The 26,059-nt window shown below is 36.3% G+C and overlaps 1 protein-coding gene and 1 long non-coding RNA gene across 10 annotated transcripts in view; both read right to left on the reverse strand.

Annotated features, from left to right (window-relative positions):
* Window positions 1-26,059, reverse strand: part of MECOM (MDS1 and EVI1 complex locus) — a 541,324-nt gene that overhangs the window by 370,079 nt on the left and 145,186 nt on the right. The gene's annotated exons all lie outside the window — the stretch shown is intronic.
* Window positions 6,304-16,345, reverse strand: LOC145723170 (uncharacterized). Its single transcript, XR_014148059.1, has 2 exons — window positions 10,653-16,345; window positions 6,304-6,504 (listed from the first exon to the last, which is right to left on the reverse strand). It is a non-coding gene; the product is annotated as an uncharacterized LOC145723170 (long non-coding RNA).

Here is a 26,059-nt window from a genome sequence, read left to right on the forward strand (position 1 = left end):
AAGTTTTCTAAAATTATACGCTTTTTTCTGAGAGGGACTTCAAAAACTCTTCATGTGCAAACATAACTGAGCACACAATTGTGTATCAGGCACTGTGCTAGGCACTTTTAAAATTCATGCTCTTATTTTAATCCTCACATAACTTTAAGATAAATCCCTCATGTTTTTTAACCAAGAAAACAGCCAAGAAGTAAATTGTTCAATATCACAAAACTACCAAGAGGTGAGAATTCTTGTCCATTTGATTCCAAAGACAAAGGTCTTTTCCACATTGATCCACCCTCCAGTCAAAATGGGGTCATCACTTTAAACATTTGGTATGAAAAAGCACAACGATGGTTGTATGTATACTGCCAAAGACTAAAACATTGAAATGTGAAGAATTCAAATCTAATTATGTTTTTCCAGGTAAGCAAGTTCTTCCCCCTTCCTTTTATTTTAAATGAAAGGGTTTCTTGGTCATATATACTGTTCCATAAATATCTTCCATCCTAACCTCCACCCCAAATTATTGATCTTTACCCTCTAGCGTGCCTTCAACATGGCAATCTGAATTCTTTGAGAATATTGGAATTCTTCTCAGTACAAGGGAAGATCCTTTATCTGCAAGAAGATGCTTCTAATGTGTGTACTGGTGGCTTACTGGTCCCTTCCAACGCATCCCTTTACTGTTGTCCCTCTTTCTTACCTGCTCTCAGCCTACTAATCACCCTCCTCTCTTCACCACCACTGCTGCCATTCCTCTCCATCCCCCTCCCACTTCCTTCCCCACCTTTTCAGTCACTTTGCCCATACCCCTGAGACTTTATATAAGGAAGCTGGCCTTCCGTAGGCCTCACCAGCCATTTCCCTTCCACCAGGCACAGTAGAGGAGCCTTCAGTGTGTCTCTGCTATGCTTGTCTGTGCTGGTTGCTGATAGGGCTCCTGTTCACCAAAGAAGTGGATGGTTCTTCTTCTTCAAAAAGAAGAAGAAGGAAAATGAGCTATTTCTGAGATGCACGCAGGAAGCCTATACTTGGAATTCCAGGAGGCTGCTGTCTGGAGGATGAAGGGGTATATTTATGTGTATGCATTTTTACTGCTACCACCTGCAAAATGTCAATTACCAATACCTTGAAGGACTGCATCTTTCTTGGTATTTCTGAATTCATTTGCAGGGGTGTGGCGGGGGGGTATTGTTTGTTATTTGGTGGTTTTGGTTTTGCTATCTTCATCAACAACTCATGGTACTTCTTTTTTTTTAACTTCTTTTAAAGCTTTTATTTATTTGAGAAAGAAAGAGAGAGAGATCACAAGCAGGGGGAAGGGGTAGAGGGAGAAGTACACTCTCCTCTGAGCAGGGAGCCTGATGTGGGAATCGATCCCAGGACCCTGAGATCATGACTGGGGCTGAACGCAGACGCTTAACCAACTGAGCCACCCAGGCACCCTCATAGTACAACTTCTTAAAATATTTTTCTTACTTCACAATTTAACAGAAAACCAAACACATTTCTATTATGACCTATAAAAGCAATTAAACTATATGAAAATCCTCCCCCAAAAGTCATTACCTTAGGATGACAGAAAACATCAGTTAAAAAAACAAGTTGAGAATTTAAAGCTAAACACAAATTTACTAATGTGTTAACTGTTCATGAGTATTAGCCAATTCATGACTTTCAGCCGTATATCTTGGCATGTTATATCATTTGAATATTATAAACAATTCTGAAACAATGTTGAGATTAGCCATTTAAAAAACCCTGAAAATTGTTCACAATGTCTAGAATACAATTTGTCTATTCCAAAAATGTGATGATAAATGTTATCCCAGTCGCAAATTAATTTATATATATTATATTTTATAAGATATCATATAAATTATATATTACATGGTATATTACATTATTTATATATACTATCATTATATTTATAATATTTGGATTTTAATTTTAAATATATAATGTGATATATACATACATATCCTCAACACCTTTCAGTAACTCTCTGGACATTTCCCTAAATAGGATAATCTCTTATCTCGATTAAGTTAGAGACCCTGAACATTACTGCAATGAATGATGCATTGCGATATGTAAGCTTTAGATCTAAATGTATGTGGAGAAAGCAGGTTTCATTCCCAACTAAGTAAAAGTCAGTCACTCTAATATCATATCTCAAATTTCTATCTCAACTGTGATTTCCATGAGGTGTTAATGTTTTTGTTTGTTTGTTCTTTTAGTTATTGTTTTTTTAGAGGGAAGGAGAAATTTAAAGTACAATTCTTAAAACCATGTCCTGAACAGGGAATTTATAGACTAAAGGGAATATGTTCTCTTTCTCTCTAGAAATTCAGCCTAATCCTCCATTCACATGTCAAGTGCTTCATTATATTTCTAGGAACTATAAAGTAAAAGTCTCTCTTACCTCCACAAACATTTTATTCTAAAAGAGAAGAAAACAACACCAAAAACAACCCTAATAAACAAAGGGTCCAAATCTCACAGACTATACTTCTCCCAGTGGTATGGGCTGCTTACAAAGGGAGCTCTCATGAAGAAACTAAGATGCACTGGGGGATTTTACTCACCAGTGTCATTCACCACCAGGAGGACAGCACAAAACCATCTCATAGGAGAGTTTAACCTATCTGCTAACAAGAGGAAGTCATTCATCGAGAAGTCAGCACTAGTCGTCTCCTTGGCAGTTCATATTACTAAAAAAGCATTAGCTGAACTGAAAAGAGGAATTCACATAAACCTGCTCTGAGAAGACTCTTCTTATTTCTGGTGAATAGCACTGTGACATTTTACATGTTTTAGCTCTTGATATCTGAAACATTTAAATTGATAGGCCTTTTAAATCTATGACCATGAACTAAGGACTTGCCAATATTTCTAATGGAAGTCTCCAAAAGTACATAACAATACATATATCGACTTCTTGTTTCAATAAGTATCAAGATTAATTGTCCCTGTAAAGGTAAGTAAATATTGACAGAGGTTTCACTTTGGTCCATATTTTCCATTCAGGTCAATAAATCTTGGTATTCACCTCAACTGAAGTCAATATCAAATGATTATTAATTCATGGCATATTCGACTAGGAGCCAAAACTACAACTTAACATATAGAAACATAGTCCTGCAGACCAATTTATGTTCCAAATAAATACATGGAGTGAAAAACCACTGAATTGTTTCATATATTTAAAGGAAATAAAAATAAAACCTACAGTTACCAGGAATATGAACAAATCTGTTGTTATTCTATTAGATTTGGATTTGCCTAAGACACAATTATTTTTAAAAACCCATTTTGCTTCTTTGCTTATAAATACCATTTCTGCTTCACCTACTGGTGAGTTTGTATATAGATCCATGTTTATATGAGAAAAAAAAGAAGAAGAGAGAAGGGAAAGGAAAGAGAAATTTAAAAAGAGGAAAGAAAAGAAGAAAGAAGAAATAGAGTTGAAGGAACCAAAGAAGAAATTGGTGAGAAGAACTGGGAGAGACATAAAAAAAATTTTTTTAAAGAAAAAAATTTGAAATGTAAGGAGAAGAAGGTAATAGAATCAGAGAGAAACAAAATTAAAATATCACCACTGATTAATTGTGTCTTTTCATAACTTTCAGCAAGAAGATATTTATTTCTTTCCAATATTCCCCTCCATTTAAAAAGATACTTCTGCCCAACTCTAGTGAATTAAACATCATAAATATTCTAGTTTTTCATTCAAGATCTAAAATGCAAAAAGCTATTAACTTATATAAATAACTCAAAGGAAATTTAGAGCAAATATTTTTTACACAGTAAATTTAGGACAAATTCGTTAAAGTTTTCAGGGATTGAGTCATCTCAGGTAATATTGGGAAAAATAATTAAATATTACTAAGAGGTGGATGGTTCGTATGAAATTATGTCACTCTTTGCTTTCCATAAAGGTACACATTTGAAGATAAGCTGCCTGAAAGAACATGCTCATCAACATTAGAAATTGACAAGCATATCAAAAGAGTTACTGATCTTTATAGTGTTCGAGCCCACACATATGTGCAGTAAAGCAAGCACCAAGACTGAAAACATTAGCTATTTGATATTACCCAGGGAGGGCTTTGAGTCCACATTCCTGACGCACTGCATTTCTGCTCTTCATTGCTGCTCTTTCAAGTCAAAACAAGGTTAAAAACATCTGTCTTTGCGTTTCAAAATATGCTATTAGCCAGAACTTTCTGATTAGTGTCTATATTAACTGAGTACTATATATTCAATAAAATATTTTTAAATGCAAATTTACCTTAAACATTATATATTTTCTAAGAATTCTGAGTCATTCATTAGCTTAAATTTACCAACCAAAGAGAAGCGATGGTAACTTAGAAGAATGGGTTACAATAAGACATCTCCAGATATCCAAGACACTCCTTCAAACCACTAGGAGGGTTTTGGAGAAGAAAGGAAAATGGAGAGCATCTCAACCAACATCTTCACAATAAAAAGAGGGAGGCCAAAGCAAAAAGGAAAATACCCAGCTCATTAGTAGCAGAAGCTAAATGAAAATCCAGTTCTATTTTACTAAAAAAGTTGTGTAATCAAACCCACGTCCTTTATTTTTTAAAACCTTCCAAAAGGCAATTCGGCAATTAAACATACAATATTACAAATATACAGCATTTCACTAATATCCCCCAACATAGGTGACTTTGAAACAGGTAAGATTTTCACCTGAAGCATAAGTTCAATTATTTCTCCAAAGAATTGAAGTACATATGTGTGTGTGTGTGTGTGTGTGTGCGCGTGTGTGTACTGTCCCAAAGATACTACCAAGTTTGATATAGTTTTAGGTGTGGAAATAGAAAGAGCTTAGGAATACAAAATTTTAAACCCTCCCTTTGTGCTTTTTAATTATTCTTTAAAAGCAAACAAACCAACAAACAACAACAAAAACAAGATGATACTGAACTGAAGCTTGAAAGCAAATGCCTAACCAAGTGAAAAAAACATGATATTTTTTAGTGACAGATTTTTTAAAAAAGCAAACAGAATTTCTTGAGTTTGAAAATATAGCTACTGTAAGGAAAACATCAATGAACCACCTAAAGAGCAGAGTAGAAACTGAAGAGAACAGAATGGAACACAATGTAATACAGACCTCAGAAAATCCCCCGAATGAGCTGAAGAGAAAAATACCAAAGAAAAGTTAAGAGATAGCAAGGATAGAATAAAATGGTCCAAAATAGGACTAGGACCTCCAAAACAGGTTAAAAGGTATTCAAAGGGATGATGGCTGAAAATTTTTCTGAATTCATAAAGAACACAACTTGTCAGATTCAAGAATCACTAGGAGACGTATGTAGAAAAAATCAAAATAATTCTACATCTAGACACATTAGAGTAAAAACTATGGAACACCAAAGACAAAGAGAAGTAATTAGAGAGAGAGTCAAAAAGCAGATTAATGCGGATGAACTTACAATAACAGACAGCAAGATCCTCAACACCAGCAGAAGCGTTTAAAAATAGAATAATACAGTCAGTGTGCTGAGAGGAAATAACTGTCAACCTCAAACAGTACGGCCCAATAAACTATTTAAAAATGAGAGTAAAATAAAGACATTTTCAGTCAGACAAAAGCAGAGAGTTGACTACTCACAGAACACTGCTAACAGAATACTAAAGAATATACTTCATGAAAAAAGTCATGCTGAACCCAGGAAGAAGGAATAGGATATAAGAAGCAATGACGAAAAAATAAATTGGCAAATAGCATGTATCAATCTAAATCATCACCAATTGCATCAATAACAATGCCTTGTTCAGAGGTCATAAGTACAAGGTGGCACTAAAACCCGGGCAGCAATTAGGGTGTAAGCTGGGGGAGGGGGGGAGGCAAAGGGAACTATCTGAGTTAATACGTTCTGCAGTGTTCACACATTTCAGAAAGAGGGTCAATATTGTTTAATGTGAGACTTTGTTAAATACGCACGTTAAATATTTATTAGTGCCTGCTAAAAAAAAAAAAAAAAAAACGCAAATAGAATACAGTAGAGGAGAAAAGAAAAAATAAAGTCAGCCAATTCTATAGGGAACATGAAAGAAGAAAAAAAAGTAACCATTAAAAACTTAATGTATGTAATCAAATCAAATGTAATACATAACTGGGTCCCAAAATACATCAACATAGCATTAAAGAGGAGTTTTTAACAAATCTTCAAGTACCAGTAATCCCATCTTACAAAAACTATTCCAGAGAACAGATGGCAAAAGTTGCAAGTCATATCCATTTAAATAAAAATAAAATAGGATTTTTGGTGAAGCCTGACAAACTGATCCTAAAATTCATATGGAAATACAAATGACTATGACAATTGTGGGGAAGACAAGAGGATTTGCCTTACAGATATCAAGACTTACCATAAAGCTGTGGCCGCTGAAAAATTAGCATTAATGGCATCAGGAAAAAGAAAGAGACCAATGATCAGAATAGAGGTCCTGGAAACAGACACACACATTTGTGGAAATCTAGTACATGAGTGGAAGAAAGACAAATTGTTTAATATATAGTTAGCCACACAAAAAAGGATAAAATTGAAGCCCCACTTAGTACACAAACATTAAAAAAAAAAAAAAGCTCAATCACTTGCTATTGGGAATGTGAGAGGTATAATCACAAATGGGTATTAGCTGGTGAATATTAAGATGCACATAAATCATGACCCAGCAATTTCCTTTCTAGGGTATTTACCCCAGAAAAATTTTCATGCCTTTGTACAAGACAGCCCAAAAGAGATGTTCAGTACAGCACTGTCTGGGATAGCAGAAATGCAGAAACAACCCAGCTCTTTATAAAAGGAACAAGTTAATCAACTGTGGTGTATTCATAGAATGGAATGCTATACAAAAGTTAAAATGAATGAATCTGTTGGACCTTTATTAGCATGAATCAATATCGAATATAAATATTTAGTGAAAAAGCAAGTTGAAGAATGATTATGCACAGCAAATACCACTTATGTACATTTTTTTAAACACACCAAAAAGTCATATATAGTTTATGGTGAGACATAGGCAGTAAAAGTATAAACACAAACATGGAAATACCTCACACCAACTCCAGGATATCAGGGAAGAATAGGCTTCTAACTACATCTCTAATGTTTTATTTCTTTCTATTTCTTTCTTTTAAGAGCTCATTAGCAAATATGCAAAATGCTAAGATGTGGATATATAGATATTTTTATCCTATTCTTTTTCATATACTTGAAGCATTCATAATTTAAAATAAAACAAATTATTAAGAATATATAAGATGAAAAAAGAAAATAGGTATTTCCACTTAAAAATCCTGCCCACATGTCTGTTCCCTGGACTCAGCCCTAGAGTCCCTCCAGACAACTGCTGACCAAAGCTGATCCACCCAGGACAAGGGTCCTAACTGAAGAAACTGGCATTTCTTCCATGTTTCGTGGGTATGGACTAGGGATGATGCTAGAAAAGCCTCTAAGTTGATGATTTCCGGACCAGGATTCCAAATATCAGTAATTAAAATAAACAAATTGTATATGCGCACACACACACACTTAATATCATTTCACAAAAGAAAAGCATTATAACAGAAAAATTAAAAATAACCTCAGAATAAAACAAGTCTTTTAAAGGAAATCAATTTATCTTATGAATAACCACATTTTTCTCATCTTTTTCTAGTTTGCCTTAGAACAGTGAAAACTTCCCAATAATGGACCAGGAAGAGACCAGAAGCCAATGTTTGGAGAACACTTGTCTCAGGAACATTCTCAGCATTCAGTTACCAGCCCAGCCTAGATGACCAACAAACCCAGCATTATAGTAAAATACTGGTAGAGACCTCAAGTACATTTCAGGGATTACATGATACATTTTGCATTTTCTTCATTAATTCTTCTAGTTTCATGTTCCCGTGAGAAACAGAAGCTGTCCAGCACTAAAAGGACAATATGCTGTGACTCTCGTCACATCCATCAATTGTCAATTGCAAAAAAGTTATTTCCCTTGCTCATTCAAGAAGTAATGGAATTCCATCCGTTTTTGCTATATCTTGCCTTGCTTACTTTTGTTTAGCTCAGTAAAACACACACAAACCATATTTAAATATTTAAAAACACTTTTATTTGGGAACTAGCACCCTTAAAAATACTTTTTAATTTTTCAACTTGATGTATTAATATTATTGTCTTCCATTCTTCTCAGTGCAGACATGCTTTCAGTTTTCTGAAGTCAGTGACATAACCCCACTGACTGTGAAGAAGAATTTGAAAGAAGAGTTAATGCATAATGTTGAAAACAAATACAAGGTTACTTGACTTTTGCAGCTAAGCGGGAGTGAGAGGAAGTTGGAACATAAGAAGAAATTTGCCCTTGATGAAAAGCAAAATATAGGGTAGTCAGTAAATTCGGTGACAACATCACTCTAATCGATCATGTGACAGCACAACCTGTTGAGTAAGTGGGTCACTTTTCTATTCACCCCTGTGCCCAATTCCAAAGTCATATAGGTTTAGCCAATTTTAGGATTTGTCCTCCGCAGAAGATCATTCTGGAATTTCTACTCAGGAATCACATATAAAAATTTTTGCCTTCCACATATTTTCAATCTAAGTAGGAAATGTAAAATAACTATTTGTCCTAAGTGCAGCATCACAAAATGATGTAAAAGATGGAGTTAAATATAGCTATTTAACATATGTGTGTTCAATACTAGTATTATATAATACTATTTTTGGAGAAATAATATTAAGTGGAGTAACGACTGAAAATACTCCCAATTTAGAAACATAAGCATGCCATCTCTCTTTCCATATTTCAATAGAGTAGGAAGCAAGAGTCAAAACAATGTGCAGTATTGCTATTCAAAGCATTGAAACTCTCGCAAAAAGATATTTAAGGCACTGGATCCTACCATTTTTCCTTTGCTTGCAACCATACCCTGCAATTCATTCATTCATTCAAAAAGACATTTGAGCTGGGTACCAAGCACTGGGGCTCAAAAACAGAGCTCACAGTTAACTTATAAGTTGTAGTTTATTTGATTAAGCAGCATGCCGTATAAAACTTGACTCCAAATATCTGTGCAACACTGCGTCCTTTTCTTTTCCTCATCTTTGAAATGAATAATTGAACTTTCAATTTCTCGTTAAGACCTGAATGGTGCTACTCCCCTCTCGGACACCACCTGGAGCTCCCACCAGTAACAAAACCACAAACTGCCTCCTTCACTTTGCAGCTCCCCTCAAATCTGATGATGAACATTGCACTCTGCTTTGAGCAGTGTAACATACTCTTTAAAAAAAATACGTGCTGGGTAAGCTCCTCAGATGGAAAATGATTTAATCTGTAGTAACATTTGACTGTGCATATAATGCTGTGTGAAACAGAAGCAACGCTGACATTTTATGAATAGGGAAATGAGCGAGCGTGTTAAAGAAGGCTTGACAGCGAGAATGAAAGAATGAAGATTCAACTTAAGCTGTTGAAAGCCTAACAAGATAAAGACAGGCAGGAAAGACTGGCCTTAAATGTGATGAAATAAGGCCTGAAGGGATGGAACGCTAGAGAGATTGACGAGTATACACTTTGAAACAGAAGATGAATGTGTTCAACCTGACAGTAACATGTGGTTAAATTAATCAAAGTACCCATAGCCTTAAACGGTAGGAAAGCATACAGATTTATGCAGCAATCATCTTTGATGGTGGGTAGGAAGTTTGAGATCGCCCAAGCAGGTGGAGCTTTTGAGAGAAAATAATCGTGATGGTGATACAGCCTTCTCCTAACACGAGCACGTGATGACCGATGGCGTGACGGTCTTCTCTGCTTTCCTTGTATTTTATTTCCTCCACTTTACAATGTAAAACAGGGGACCGATAGTGGTTCTTACTGCCCAAGGGGAATATTTAATTTTAAGTGAATTTGTTCTTGTGCTTTTTAATGGTGACTTTTTAGGGGGGAACATCTTCAGAAAGTAAGCCTATTGGTAAAATTAAGAAGTTGACAGTCGACATTGTCCAGTTCCTCTCAAGCTCCTAAAGGCATGATACTTCCCCAAATACAAAGCCCACCCTTTGCTTCACTCTTAATCCCAGCTACACTGCCTTGCAAAAATGCTTCTCGTGAAGTCAGATGCCACAAATTCTAACCACTAAGGACACTATTAAAGCAAGGAACAGATAAAAAATCTTTTCAAAACATTCTCAAGGATAAGCACGGAAATAAATTAGCCCTGAGCTAACTAAAATGGCCAGCTAATCAGAGCACCCCACTGAACATACTCATCACTGAAGTCTTATTATATACCATTGAGATCTTCCTCCTTTCATCTAAATAAGAGTATAATCTTTTAAAGCAATTATTCTTCAAGGGACGATAGAGGCTAGCAATGGCTCCTAGAGCATCTGTATTTTGTGAAGGCTCCCCTCTGGTGATTCTGATTCCTCCTACTGCTCCAAATTTCCATCTGAGAATCACTGCCTTACTGGGAAGAAAGCTTTTCTTTATATATTAAACTGTCCCACCCATGGTGCCACTCACCTTCAATTTTCTCATTAAAAATCAATATTGATGATAGAAGGAATGGAAGGAGTTGACAGATGGCAACAGTGAGGATGGAGAAGAGAATCCCATTTGAAACTCACATATGATTAAATCCCTCCTGTTGTAGTTTAGTCACTTTTCCCCTTCTAGGAGATGGATTTGGAAGACACCTGGTCACCATGCTTCTTTTCATAGTCCGTCATACAGTTTAGGACAGTTCTTAAGTCACCTCTAAACCTTCTCAATACCAGTAATCCTGATTCCATTCATCTTTTTTCATCAGTGCTGTTTTCCAACCCGTTAATCATTTTCATTGCTCTCCTCTGGACCCTATCCAAGTTCTCCACGTATCTTTAAGCTTCTGTAAATTATGTGACCGGTTTATAGCTCTGATAAGCCTGGGTGGTAGAAAAGGTAGAATCTCATCACAACAGACTATAAATGTAAGGGGGGGGGCAAGGATGAAGGGGCAGATAGTTCAATGGTATGGGAAATTTGAATGACAATATAGTATTCACTTAAGTCTTTATTTCTTTGTAATTGTTTCTAAACACAGCACATTAAAACAATTTGAGCCACAATTCGTCTTTATTTTATATGGACTTCTTTTTAGTGCCAACCTATACCTGGTTCTTTTAGGGAATAGAGAGAAGACATGACATTTTTTAAAAGGTCAGTTGTTTCTTGAGTGGAAATAGCTTTTCAATTACAAAGAAGTGCTACTATGAAAGAAGTACCCATGAAAGATGAAGAACCGAGGGTATGTCCATCGTATCTCCAATATTCATTCTTTCTATGGCTTTCCAAATGAAGCTAAGTGGCCTGATCTGGAATATACTGGTAGTTTGGATACTGCTCTCAATAGTCAGAAACTATGAACCAATTGTTCCCAGAAGCTCTTCAGTTTCAAAACCATTAGCCAGGTTGTACTTATAGGAGGTAGCATGGCACAGTGACAGTGATTGGTGGCCAGCCACTTACAAGCTGGGAACTTGCAGCAACCTGGGACTCTTCTTTGAGCCTCTAAGACAGTAATGGAACTGCATTGTAGAACTGATGTGAGCATCTGGTGAGAAGAGTGTCCAGCACATAGTAAGGATAATGACACAGCCAGAAGAGGAGTTGACTACAGTTGTAAGTCATGAGCATGAAAAGCAAACGGGGACACGCAAATCTAAGCAATTATTATATCAGGGCCTTTTCAAACAAGATAAAGCACAGTGGTTATGGGAAAAATAAAGAGCAAAGAAAATGCTGCCGTGATCAATGGCAGAATATCTCACCACTAAAAACACATCAGGCATCTGTAGAGTCTAGCAGGAGTCAGCTGGAATTGAGCAGATGGGCAGCTGCCTCTACGAGACTTAAAGATTCCCTTGAAGAGAGACACCACACCCATCTTTGGAAATATATTTCCCTCTTACAACCAGACATGCATATGGAAATTATTATTATCCCTTGGCTGAGGGCTTGAGTTATAAAACATTTGTGGTGTTTGCAACCTAAAAAAAGGGATTTCCTCAAATTTGCTAGAACTGTTTCATTTTTTTTAGTTCCACCATTATCCACACTTCATTTGCGATCAAGTGAATTGTCAAATTAACATGTTTTTTCAGGAAGCCGATTCCGTTACTTCCTTAAAGAGAATGGTGCTCTTCTGAGGGTTATCAGCAAGCTGCTGCACTGGCTTCTTGTGCCAGGTGCCCTTCCTGACGGGCCATTTCCCCTCAAGCTGGAGATAACCCTGCAATGACTCCAGATTCTTTCATTCAGTATCTAATTCCATCTCCATCATAAAGCCTTCCCTAGAACATGGCTGGAACTAACCATTTGCATGTCTTGGTTCATTCCTGAGATCCCAAGGTGACTTTTGGTTGAACTTCAGTGGAAAATCCAAGTTATGTGACAATCAGAAGGAAAATAATGGCAATTTTCTTGATTCCATTTTCTCAACATACAGTAATGAATGAATATTTATAGGTACCTGTGATGACTACTGAAAAATTTTCTTTGGACCCCACATAAAATAGATTATATTCCATAAAACACAGCCAATCATGCATAAACTTTAAGAAAGATTTTGGCCCCTTATCCATTAAAACTATTACTCTATTTCTGTCCTTTTCACTGCCACTGTTTCCCCCCTGACAAAAGAGTCTATAAATTCACATGTCAAAATGGTCAGAATCTTTATTTCCTTAACTCCTTGCAGTCTGATTTTGCAATTTCTTTCATGGCAGCATTGTTCTCCCCAACTATCAATTCATATTTGATTTCTCCTGCCTCCGTACTTCCCACACACAGTCAGCAACCAAGTCCTGTCGATTCTTCTCACCATGTTGTTCTTTCTGTTCCTACCACCACAATCTAGTCCATGTACTTACCATTTACTCCCAGGGTTTCTTCTGCAATCACCCACTGACCACCTCTCCAAATCTTCAGTTTTTCTGTTATAATTCATCTTGCATATCTTTGCCAAATTAAACATCCTAAAGCGTAATTCTGATCGTATCTCTTCACATTTCAAACATTCCAGTGGCTCCCCATTATGTCTAAATAAAGTTCAGCTTCAACTCATATGAGGCCAGCATGTTTGTTGAGTGAATGAGCACAAAAATCCCACACGCAGGCTCAATAACTAACTCGCCTTTTACTGAATAAAGTCCAAAAGAGAAGTTTGGTTTGGTTTTGTTTTGTATCTGAAGCCAAGGTTCCCATATATTCTGTTCATGGCCTCAGAAATATTTGAATTATGACTGGTAAATCGGCTGAAAAGGGGGAGTTACTATTTTGCATTTTCTCTTCTCTAGATTTTTAAAAACCCCTTCAAACTTCAACTGAATATACCCTTTATTTCTATTCCTTAAGATATGAATGTTCTCTCTATTGATTCTTCTTCATGAATGTTTACTCTAAGGCAGTCTGAAGTTCAGGGTGACAAAATACACAATCTGTCCCAATGTTCCCAATTATTTTTTTTCCATTTCAGTTAAATGTAATTTGAACATCTCCTATCCTGAAATAATTTTTTAAGAATTGTAAAAACATATTTACCTTTGTGGAAAATGCCTATCCAAAATAAGTTAAATAAAATTTAAATTTAAATTCCACAAAAGATAACAGACAAAAAATGGCAGTGTAAGCACGTGCCAAAACTGCCCCTATTCGGTGAGAAATAATGGATAACTCTTTTTAAAACATTTGAAAGTATAATCCTGTTCACAAGCAAGCAAGCAAGTTTTCCAGGGCCTATAAAAGAAAAGTTAATCTACAACAATAAAGGGTCTTTTTCTGGGTTATGGCCAAAGAACAGTAGGGATTATGTTTCAGGGCTCATATAAGAAAGGGCCTTAATATGCCCCACAATGAACCAAGCACCCCACAGGAAGTTAGAGTTATAACTGCATTCCCAGTTTCTGAACAGAGGACAAAACTGTTTTATTCACATTATCACAAGACCTGGTGCAACAGAGGCAACTGCTGAATTGCCATACAGAGAAGAATATGTTAAAGAGAACTCCCACATGAGATAAGCTCTTAAAAAAATAAATTCACGGGCGCCTGGGTGGCTCAGTTGGTTAAGCGACTGCCTTCGGCTCAGGTCATGATCCTGGAGTCCCGGGATCGAGTCCCGCATCGGGCTCCCTGCTCAGCGGGGAGTCTGCTTCTCCCTCTCCCGCTCCCACCTCTTGTGCTCTTTCTCTCTCTCACTCTCTCTCTCAAATAAATAAATAAAATCTTAAAAAAAATAATAAAAATAAATAAATTCACAAACAAGAATCTGCACTGTATAAGACAATAAGCCCAGTAGGAAAAAAAAAAAAAAACTTATACAAAAAATAGAAATAATTCAATAATATGAAAAGAACTTGTGAATAATGGTGTTTAAAATCCTCAAAGAGGAAAAGGAGAATTAACATCAATGAAACAAATACAGGGTTATGAAACAACAATAGTTAAGAAAAAGAGCCAACTGGAAATCTTGAAATGGAAAAATACGAAATAAAAAATCCAATATATGCGATACAGAGTAAACTAGAAGGAGCTGAAGAGAAAATTAGTGAACTCAAATAAATCTCACAGAATGTAAAGAGATAAATCGAAATAAAGAGATGTGAAAATACATATATGTATGAATATACAAATATGTATATGTATATATACTAGAAAGAGAGGATAGAAGAGAGTCATTGTTTGAAGAAGTCATGGCTGAAAGTTTTCCAGAATAAAAAATAAATAGAGAGACCTGAAAGAGTCACAAGCAATATCAAAAAAGAAAAATCCAAACCCAGATACACTGTAATGAAAACCTTTAAAAAACCAAGGTTAAAGAGAAAAATCTTAAAAGTCTTCAGAAAGGAAAAGACAAGACTACCCACAAAGGAGAATAATCAGGCTGACAGAATTATCTCAACACCCAGAACTGCTAAAAAAAAGAATAGAGAAATGTCTTCAAAGTGCCAAGGAAAAATAACTGAGCCAGAATTCCATATCCAGTCAAACTATCATTCAAGAGAGAGGGCAAAAGAAAGATACTTCCAGACTTACAAGGACTAGAGAAGCTAACTATTCACTAATTATTGCTAAAAGAGGTATTAAACTATATACTTCAACCTAGGAGGAATAAAAGAAAAGGAATTCAAGAAACAACAGTGAGCAAATAAGTGAGTAAAACAGGCTGAAATATGTGAAGTACTGATAGTTTTATTATTTTTTTTAAAGATTTTATTTATTTATTTGACAGAGAGAGACACAGCAAGAGAGGGAACACAAGCAGGGGGAGTGGGAGAGGGAGAAGCAGGCTTCCCGCTAAGCAGGGAGCCCAACGCAGGGCTCGATCCCAGGACCCTGAGATGATGACCTGAGCCGAAGGCAAATGCTTAACGACTGAGCCACCCAGGCTCCCCTGAAGTATTGATAGTTTTAAAAGAAACTACACCTAAAATTCTAGAAAACAGTGAGGGAGATGGGAGTTGATGGCTAAGGCATTAAGAGATCAGAAGGGTGTTCTAAAATGTACTAAAAGTCTTTTTTTTTTTTTTCATGGAAGGAGGTTATAATACAAACTGTAGACTTTCTTAGAAAAATAAAAAATTATAATGTCTCTTTTGTAAAAGGTAGCCAGTAGAGGAAAAGCGGGAATAAAATATAGAGTTTAGTAACATTTTCTAAAGTTCTCTTCCTTATGATCTTCTAGCTCCATGTATTATCTCCAGAAGAGACAAAAACATCTTGTTAAAATTACAAACTTTGCTTTACAGTCAATAATGGGAACAGTGTGGAATTTCCAGATCAGACAGCACTGCTTTTAATCACTCACATTTTATAGTTTTTAAAGTCATATTTAATAATTAGACAGTAGGGTACTGGAACAAGGCTTAAAAGAACTGAATAAAAATATTAGGAAGAGCCTACTTATTAGATCATTAAAGCCTATCAACGGAAGCTGTTAGAAGACATATCTGAAAGTGAAATAAAAGTGGATAAAGCACACTCAATTAAAGCCAATGAGAACATCTGGCCATGTATTCCATGATAGCAGTGGATTAGGCTGTCTAATAGGTACATGCCCCTCTATCTTTTCTAAGTATGATGTCCTTTTAAAATTTTCAATCATTTATTAGTTATTCAGTTTCTGAATAAAGTATGCAGGTATCTGTTCATGTCTAAAGAAACAGGCAAAACCATATTTGTAAAGTATATATAGAAAGAGGAAAACAATTCAAAATCAGAATTTTAGATACTTCAAAACAATAATGGGGGGCACCTGGGTGGCTCAGTCGTTAAGCGTCTGCCTTCGGCTCAGGTCATGATCCCAGGGTCCTGGGATCGAGCCCTGCATAGGGCTCCCTGGTCAGCGGGAAGCCTGCTTTGCTTCTCCCTCTCCCACTCCCCCTGCTTGTGTTCCCTCTCTCGCTGTGTTTTGCTCTCTGTCAAATAAATAAAATCTTAAAAAAATAAAAATAATGGTACTTGTTTTGTAGTGACATGATTATGGGTGACATTTTCTTTTCTAATCTTTTTAATATTTTCAACAGTTAACTTGTATTATTTTATGTTGCCTTATCATTAGGCAAAAATACGTGCTAAAATTTTTATATTTCCACATAAATGTATCTTTAGAAGGATTCTGCTAATAAGCAACTATATAATTTTAAAGAAGGCTTTCAAAATCCTATATAATTCACCAAACACAGAAGTAGTTTTAGTTGAGTGGATATGAGGTTTAGTTATTCACCTAACCAAAAGTCAACGTGTAGCATAAAACGAGATTATACAACATGTTGCTTATAAAACACGAGGCCTAAATCTGATTATATCAACTAATCTCTTCCACTGCCACATCACAATAGTTGTTAAAATAGTAAAGTCCCAATGGTACTAAAGACAAGTTCTAACAGTTCAAGGGAAATCAATTTGTTCTTAATTGAAGCAGAAATTAAATTTGGTCATTTTCCAGACTTTTATAAAATCAATGCATTTGTCCACGGAATCTTCAGGAATATAACTTATTTCTCTTTCTGTTAAGGCCTATATTAAAGTACCTACACAATTAAGCCTCTCCTGATTTAATAAAAACACTCATTCGAAAGTGTTATTCTCAAATTTCCAATAATAACTGAGTAATCTGAAGGTTTGCTTAGAGTTTGAATATACGTGCCTGGGTTCAGTCAAGCATATTAATCATTCCATTCTGCCTTGCTCTGTATAATGTAATGAACACTACCAGACTTCCTATTTCCTGTATCTCATTTGTATCTCATTATACCACTAGGGCTAAAGATCAGAAAAGAAACATCTAAATTTAAAAAAATTAAAAATGTGAATAACATGGCTACTGAATTTCCTAATAAATTACTGAAAGCATTTTATACTCAAGATACAATGATATTTTACTTAATTTTTTATCCTCACTAATTAAAAAAAAAAAAGGCTTATTGAAGGCCGTGTTTTTACTGAACTCTGGTATACTCATTTGGACATTGCAAATAAAATACTTTAAATGCCATTTCTGCAAATTCCTGTTACTGTATTTGGTTCAAGAAGCAAATCTATTATTAACAACATGAAAACATCCCCACTTATGCCACTGGCAAGATTCTAATGACCAGGCTGATCATCTGCCAACATTCATTGTTTAAAATCTAACAAAGTAAATAGGTGATGGGGATTAAGGAGTGCACTTGTCCCAATGAGCACCAGGTGATGTATGGAATTGTTGAATCACTAGATTGTACACCTGAAACTTATATAACACTGTATGTTAACTGGAATTAAAAATAAAACTTAAAAAACAAAAATAAAAAAATTAAATCTAACAAAGAATTTATTCATTTTTGATGGATACCTTAGCTCTCATTAAGGTTAGCTGGAGTTTCTCTGCTCCTCAAATAGAAAATGAATTCAAGATTTCAAATAGCAAAGTTGTTTTCCATAATTATACTCAAGTTTTTACTTTTTTAATGTATAATGTTTAAGGATATAATGCCGTCCAGAAGTAACTACATAATGTGATTCCTGGGTCAGCCACTACAAATTCGGGTTTGTATCAACTGATTATACTAAACAAAATCCACAAGGAGTAACTGGTAACAATAATACTACCCAATGCAGTAGATGTTATTTAGCATAACCACCTATGTTATGTAATGTAACATTCACAAGTTATAGGAAAAGTAGCATACTTTATGATCCTCGGTGTAGTTAACATCTGTTCTTTTCTTGCAGCCCATGACCTACTTCTCTTTCCTAGAGTGTTCTGATTTCCTTTCGAGGATTTACCCCTCACCCACTGGACACAGACATGGAACTTGAACCAAAAGTCTTTCCCCTTCCTACAAGTTGGCATGCTAGCCAAGTTAGGCCAATCTTTGGTGTACTTTCTGAGAATTTGAATCTTTTGCAGAGGATCAAAGACACTAGAAATATTTAAAGACTTTCATTTCAGCAGTAAAATTCAGACCAGATTCTTTCTGCTACAAGACCTATTGAAATTCTCCAAATGTCTTGGAGATGCCTTGACTATTTCCCCATTTCCAAGCCTGGTTTTCCAGCCCTCCCTCAATTCGGTGTGCTCCCACACCATTCCAAGAAATTTTCTTTTGCCTAAGTTAGCCAGAGCCAGTTTCTGTTGCTTGCAACCAGAGAACCCTGATATACCCTTTTACACATGGAGCATCTGTAATGCAGAAATGTTAAGTGATTTTTCCCAGGGTTGCTCAACAATCAAGAGAGTGGTGACCTTAAGACTCCTAATCCAGTGTTCTTTCCACTTTGCCAGACAGATAAAGATGATCATCCAACACTTTTTTAAAATGGAGCTTAATTTTCCAATGGTGAAAATGGCTTTAAAGTTCAAAATCATTATAGGAGAGGAAAAAAATGAGGGATAATCATCGAATTTTGGATAGTCACAGGTATGTTCTTGGAAGTGTTAGAAAAATCTATTTCCTTCAGCGATATTTTCAGATTCTTATAAGAAAAAAACTTATACCATGTGCTTCAAATATCAGCTTATCAATACCTACTATTGACTGACTTTCCCAAATACTTCTTTCCTGAATTCTAATGTCATGTTAAAAAAAAGATACTGCAAACTAAGTGAATTGAGAACACTAACAACAATAATGGTTACCATGATCTGAGTACCCACCAAGTGCCAGGAAATTCACTGGCCACTTTATGTATAGGTTATGTTATGCTATGCTATGCTATGCTATGCTATGTTATTAAATCTTCACAACAGCATTTCAGGGTCAGTGCCAATATCTTGTTTTAAAATGAGGGAACTGAGATTTAGAGAAGAAAAACAACTTGCCCAAGTTCACAAAATTGAAAAATGATAAAACTACAATCTGAAGCCCATATTCTTTCCATGAATACCGTATACCCTCTTAGAAACACTGAGAGGATCTAGTTTTATCCCTTCAATTTCCAAAGACTTAGACAAAAAAAAGCTTGGTAGTATCATACTCTATGATAATTAGCCCTGAATAAATCATAAACAACAGAAAAATTAAATTTATATTCAGGATTTGGAAAAATCACAAGATACATACGTTAAATAGAGGATTCAAATACTATAATTATTGAAATGACAACATTACCCCATCTGATGCAACAATCTGAGCCAGAAAAGTCTTGCATTTTGAAAAAGTCCAGAAATCTTTCTTTTAGGTTTACAAGGGGAAAGGGATCTTCACTTTCTCTCCTAAATTTCTTTGCCCTTCTGATGAATTTCTCTCCAAGAAGTTTAACTTGTATCAATCAAAATTTCTATTTTAACAGATGTACACATCTCAAACTCAGTATCCCATCCTTCACAAGTAACGCAAACCCTAAAAGTAAATGCAAAATGATTATTATGTGGAATATTTCTTTAAAACCTTTAGCAGTTAGGAGAAGAGAGACACACCTAAGCTTATTTTTTCCATCTGGATCCAACACTTTAGTTCATGAGCAAAGTATATGATATTTGTATTGGCAAGGAGAAATGTGTGATTTCAAAACATCATCTAGTAGTGCTGTAACGTAGGCCAAGGTGCTAATAAGGCATAGTGGTGAATATCGTTCTTGTAATAGTATCAATTGTTTCAATATGTAAAAATCTGTTTAAAGCTATATGTTGAACCTCTACTCATGTCTAGCCATCCTAAAAATGAATCCCACAAGTTACTAACAGGCTTAAGCTTACAACCATCTCAAAAAGTACACCCTGCTCAAGATGGCTCAATAATGTCCTTTTCTGGGGAAAGGTGACAACAGCTCACTTGAATGACTGCACCACCTAATGGAAAGGTTGCTCAGACTTGGTGTTTGGGGGATGGGGGGGGAGAGATCAACCTTGCTAGGTTGTACTCACTTCAGCGGGGGCTCTATCCCCAAGAGAATGCTAAAATCAAGCAACCGAGGGGCGCCTGGGTGGCTCAGATGGTTGAGCGTCTGCCTTCGGCTCAGGTCATGATCTCAGGGTCCTGGGATCGAGTCCCGCATCGGGCTTCCTGCTCCTTGGGAGCCTGCTTCTCCCTCTGCCTCTCTCTCTCTCTCTCTGTCTCTCATGAATAAATGAATAAAATCTTTAAAAAAAAAATAAAATAAAATCAAGCAACCGAGATGTCCTATGGTGGGATTTAAACATATATGTGTGTACTTATTTTTCCTATTGGGTTAATTGCTATAGTCCTCATTAAGAAAAGGCTTTCAAATATCCTGAAAGATTAGGTCATGGCTATTATGTGTACCTACAATAATTCTATTGCATGCGGTTTTTCATGTATCATCATTGAAAAGAGCTCATAAGCCAGGTTCCACACTCACAAGTTCAAATACCTTTCCTATTGCACCATTTGTTTTCAGTCCATACCTAACAAAACTGTCCCCATCACCAACCAGCACCATATAGTGATTTGTGGCCACAGAATTATCATAACTATCACATTCTCAACATGAGCATATAAGTAAGACACAGAAGCATAGCTGGCTGATTGCACCTACATTTTTGCATCTGCAAGAAATGACTGGTCCAAAAGGGAGGTTATGCCCAAAAGGTAGGGGTAAGGGAAGCAATTGGTTCATGAGTGTTCTGTAATATGGTAGAGCTCCCTCTCTACTGTACTGTTAAATGAAAAGCAGAGATTAGATACAGGAAAACAATAACGTCCAACTTCCTCTATTTATAACCTCAATGTTTATACCAGATCTAGTAATAAATTATCCATTAAGATAAGATTCCATTTTATCAAAAGGATATGATACCCTGAAATTCTCACAGTAGTTAAAACAAATTCAAATAAAGTCCAACTCTTTCTCAAAAAAAAAAAAAAAAAAAAAGTCCAACTCTTTCTCTAAACTTAGGGCAAGTATTCTTTGCCAACACATAATATTTCATGCCCTTAGCAAAAGCATACCAAAGTATCACAGTCTAATTCCACTTCTCCATGTTTTAAAACATGGTCACCATTTGCTGGAGGGTAGGAAGAAGGAGAATCCCATGATGCTCTCTGGAGGCTCCCTGTCAGCCTATTTTTCCTCTTCATCACAACCTCCTAAAAATAAGGGCTCTTTCTCCGTCTTTATCATGAAGGTGGAATTGCAGTTCTTGAAAACCTCTCGCTGCCTTCTTTCCCAGAGTTTCTCACTTCCCATCAGTCAGAGGAAAGAGTGCCCCCACAGGCCATCATTAACCTGCCAATTCTGTCTCCAAACAAGGAGGACAAGAGCTCACTAATTTGAAGTTCAAAAAGCCACTTGTCCATTATATAATTGGAATGAAAGGCAAAATGTTGCTGTTCTGAAGAGCACAGTAATTACTAGCTGTTAATTGCTCTCTCGTGGTGGCTCACTTTTAATTAAAAAGAACAGCTCGTTGCAGACCGATAAGCAATGGTGGAGACCACTGGTTTAATCAACAAAGCAGAAAAATTTGTTTCTGCCGCAGCCAACAACAGCTTGAGAAATCTTCAGATGTCCAAGTGAGATTAAAAACTGTCTATTTAGTGCAGTCAGATTTTATTTTAACCAAGGAAATGACTATTTGAAGTCTTCCAATGTGAGTGTCCCTGCCACATCCCCGCTGGTGCCATGGGGACTAATCACGGGCTGGGGTTGTGATCACTCAAGTAAAGAAATTTAGCGACTTTCCTCTTGACTTCATCATTCTTGGGTAATTGGCCTGTCTGAGGTGAGTAGTCTTTTTTTTTTAAGAAAGTGCTTTAAAGTATGGAAGGCCCACAGACTGTGCATTTAATTACTGTTCATATTTCATGCAGTCAAACCGAATTTCATTTAAAAAGAAAATGATTTACCTATCTTTAAAAAGCCTTACTTATATGCTCTGCTTTGTTTTTTGGTTTTTTTTTTTTTTTTCCTTCTGGGGCTTATATATTTACATGTCAAAAAAAATGTATTTAGGGCATCAAAGTTAATTCTGTAAGATGCTTCTCTATCTTTTCTGCTTTCATCTAGTAGCCATAAATGACAGCTACCCCTGGGAGCCGGGGGATACTCCCTGGAAGGATAATACTGTATTTACTTAAGAAGTTTCTCTAGGTTAAGTGAGGTTACTTGGTCTTCATTTTGTTCATGTATCTCCAACTGTGGACATAATGTATGCAGACCCACACCCCAGCCTCTTTTCTTCTCCCTCTTCTTCTAAGCTATGGTAGTTGGAAAGCCATTTGTTCTTAAAATTTGCATGTGTTTCTACCTAAATGTCCCTCATGGGTCTCAAGCCATAGTTAAGTCTAGTCTTTTGTCAAGAACAGAGAAAATAACTGCTCTGTTCACTAATCATGAGAAACACATATCTATTTTTTGTCTGGATTATATACAAAATGTGTCTCAATCATGATACCTCTGATAAAAACTACTGGTCAAATATCTACCCTATGCATTGGGTAAGCAGTAGAGCTAATCATCCTGTACAAAATGGTTTATGATTCAGCTCAAAGGTGCTTCTGAAGAGATCTGTCCCCTTGCCAGTCACTAAAGCAAACTTGTCTTTCTCCTATACTAATAATAGTGTTTGAGACATAACCTACATAGAAAACTATAAGCCAATATCCCTGTTGGACACAGATGCAAAAGTCCTCTCTAAGATATTAGCAAACTGAATTCAACAATACATTAAAAGGATCATTCACCGTGATCAAGTGGGATTTATTCCGGAGATGCAAGGATAGTTCAATATCTGCAAATCAAACAACATGATACATCACTTTTACAAAATGAATGATAAAAATCATACGAGCATCTCAATATATGCAGAAAAAACATTTGACAAATTTCAACACCCATTCATGATAAAAATTCTCAGCAAAGTGGGTTCAAAGGAAACATGCCTCAACACAACAAAGGCTATAAGTGACAAACCCATAGCTAACATCAAACTCAATGGCAAAATACTAAAAGCTTATCCTTTAAGATCAGGAACAAGATAAGGATGTCCACTTTGCCACTTTTACTCAACATAATGCTAGAAATCCTAGCCACAGCAATCAGACAAAAAATATAAATAAATAAATATAAGAGGCATCCATATTAGTAAGAAAGAAGTAAAACTGTCACTATTAGATGACATGATACTACACATAGAAAACCCTGAAGACTCCACCAAAAAACCATTGGAAGTAGTAAATGAATTCAGTAAAGTTGCAGGATATGATGTTAATACCCAGAAATTGGTAGTGTTTCTATACACTAATAATAAAGTAGTAGAAAAAGAATTTTTTTTAAAAATTCCATTTACAATTGCACCAAAAAGGATAAAATACCTAGAAATAAATTTAACCAAGGAGGTGAAAGACCTGTACTCTGAAAAATATAAGACACTGATGAAAAAAACTAAAGATAACACAAACAAATGGAAGATATACTATGCTCATGGATTGGAAAAATTAATATTGTTAAAATATCCATACTATCCAAGGTAATCTACAGATTCATTGCAATCCTTATCAAAATGTCAAAAGCATTTTTCATAGAACTAGAACAAATAATCCTAAAATTTGTATGGAACCACAAAAGATCTTGAATAGCCAAAGCAATCTTGAGAAAGAAGAACAAAGCCAGAGGTATCACAATTTCAGCTTTCAAGATACACAACAAAGCTACAATAAATAACATAGTACGGTACTGGCACAAAAATAGACACATAGGTCAACAGAACTGGATAGAGAACCAAGAAATAAACTCACACTTATATGGTCATTTAATTTAAAACAAAGGAGGCAAGAATACACAACAGGGAAAACACAGTCTCTTCAATAAAAGAAAACTGGACAGACATGCAAAAAGATGAAACTGAACCACTTTCTTATACCAAATACAAAAATAAACTCAAAATGAATTAAAGACCTAAATGTGAGGCCTGAAACCATGAAACTCCTAAAAGAAAACATAGGCAGTAATCTCCTGGATATTGCCCTCCATCTCCAGAATTTCTTCAGCATCCCAAACTGAAACTGTACCCATCAGACAGCAGTTCCCATTTCCTTCCTCCCCCAGCCCCTGGCAACTGTTAGTCTACTTTCCGTGTCTATGCATTTACCTATTCTTCGCATCAGTGGAATTATCCATTATTTGTCCTTTGGTGCCTGGCTTATTTCACTTGGCATAATGTGCCTGTATCAGAATTTCATTCTTTTTTCAAACTGAATGATATTCCTCCCTATGGATAGACCACATTTTGTTTACTCATTCATCAGCTGATGGGCATTTAGGTTGTTTCCACCTCTTAGCTGCTGTTAATAATGCTGCTATAAACACTGGTATACAGGTATTTATATTGCAGCCTGTCAGCCTTGGGCTCCTGTGCCCTGGTAAGAAAGTCAAGAAGACAAGTACAACATCTCTTGACTCAGTCTGTACCATCCCAAGAGCAGAAGATGCTCAACAAATATCTTCTAATAACAGAAAGCAGATTCAGCCTCTTTGGATCGGTTACACATGAAACCTAAATCCTCTTATAGACTGTGGGCAATCTCTGACACGTGCATTGTGCTAGTGTAACGGCAAAAGCCAAACAATGTGTTTATGCCCGGGCTTTTCTGAACACTCATCTTCCTGTGTCTACTCACGCATCCAGATCAGCAGGCCCAGGACAGCTACAGCCAATTGTGGTCATAGCGAATTTATGCAGTCACTTCAGGCTTGGAATGTGGGGGGGAGCTTTTTTTTTCCTACTTCCTGTTTCTAATTTTCAGGCAGCACCTGTCACCAGCAGTCTTGACTTTCACAGTTTTCTTTTGAGTCCCTTTGCTTTTTTCTCATACTTGTTCTAAGGTTTATCAGAGGAAACACTTGCCCTCCCAAGGATGGCCTCCACGCTGTGACAGATTAATCCAAGTTGAGTGAACTTCCTTCAGACAGAGGACACTAATTATTATGAAGGCACTTAGAACACAATGCGAGCTGACATCTGACAGACCATTCCCTGCCAGCTCTGCATTGTCTTAATGTCAGACCCTGTCAGTTCCCAGCCTTAATTACATCCTGTTTACAAACATTAGGCCTGACTTCAGATGAAGCCTTAACAAAGGTTGACAAAGGTCAGGGTCACATAGCGAGGATGTTATCTGTCTGTACTCTCCTCCTGATAAACCAGAGGTAGAGGGCTGATTTGGGAGATAGCTTTCAGAGCAGAAAAATGCACTGTGGTCACTGGAATATCTAATCTCTGCGGACACATTTTCATCCAATCTGCTAAGCACTGTGGCAGGGACAGGGGGCCAAATTTAGAGGACCAACTTGGTGCTGCTTGTTATCTGAAATCCCCTGAGGGCACACATGGCAGAAGTGTTGGGAAAAACCTGCAGCAGGAAGGCGGTAGTCACCCTTTGCTACTGAATCAATAAAAACAAATTCAAGAATTAAGAAATGGACCCCAGTAAAACCAGAGACTCCTTTCAAAGATAACCGGCAAATTTTAACGGTGGGGGGGGGGAATCGGAGGGGGAGACGAACCATGAGAGACTATGGACTCTGAGAAACAAACTGAGGGTTATAGAGG

Source organism: Leptonychotes weddellii, chromosome 1, assembly GCF_054177405.1.
Source record: "Leptonychotes weddellii isolate Sample4059 chromosome 1, ASM5417740v2, whole genome shotgun sequence".
NCBI classification, from domain to species: Eukaryota; Metazoa; Chordata; class Mammalia; order Carnivora; family Phocidae; genus Leptonychotes; species Leptonychotes weddellii.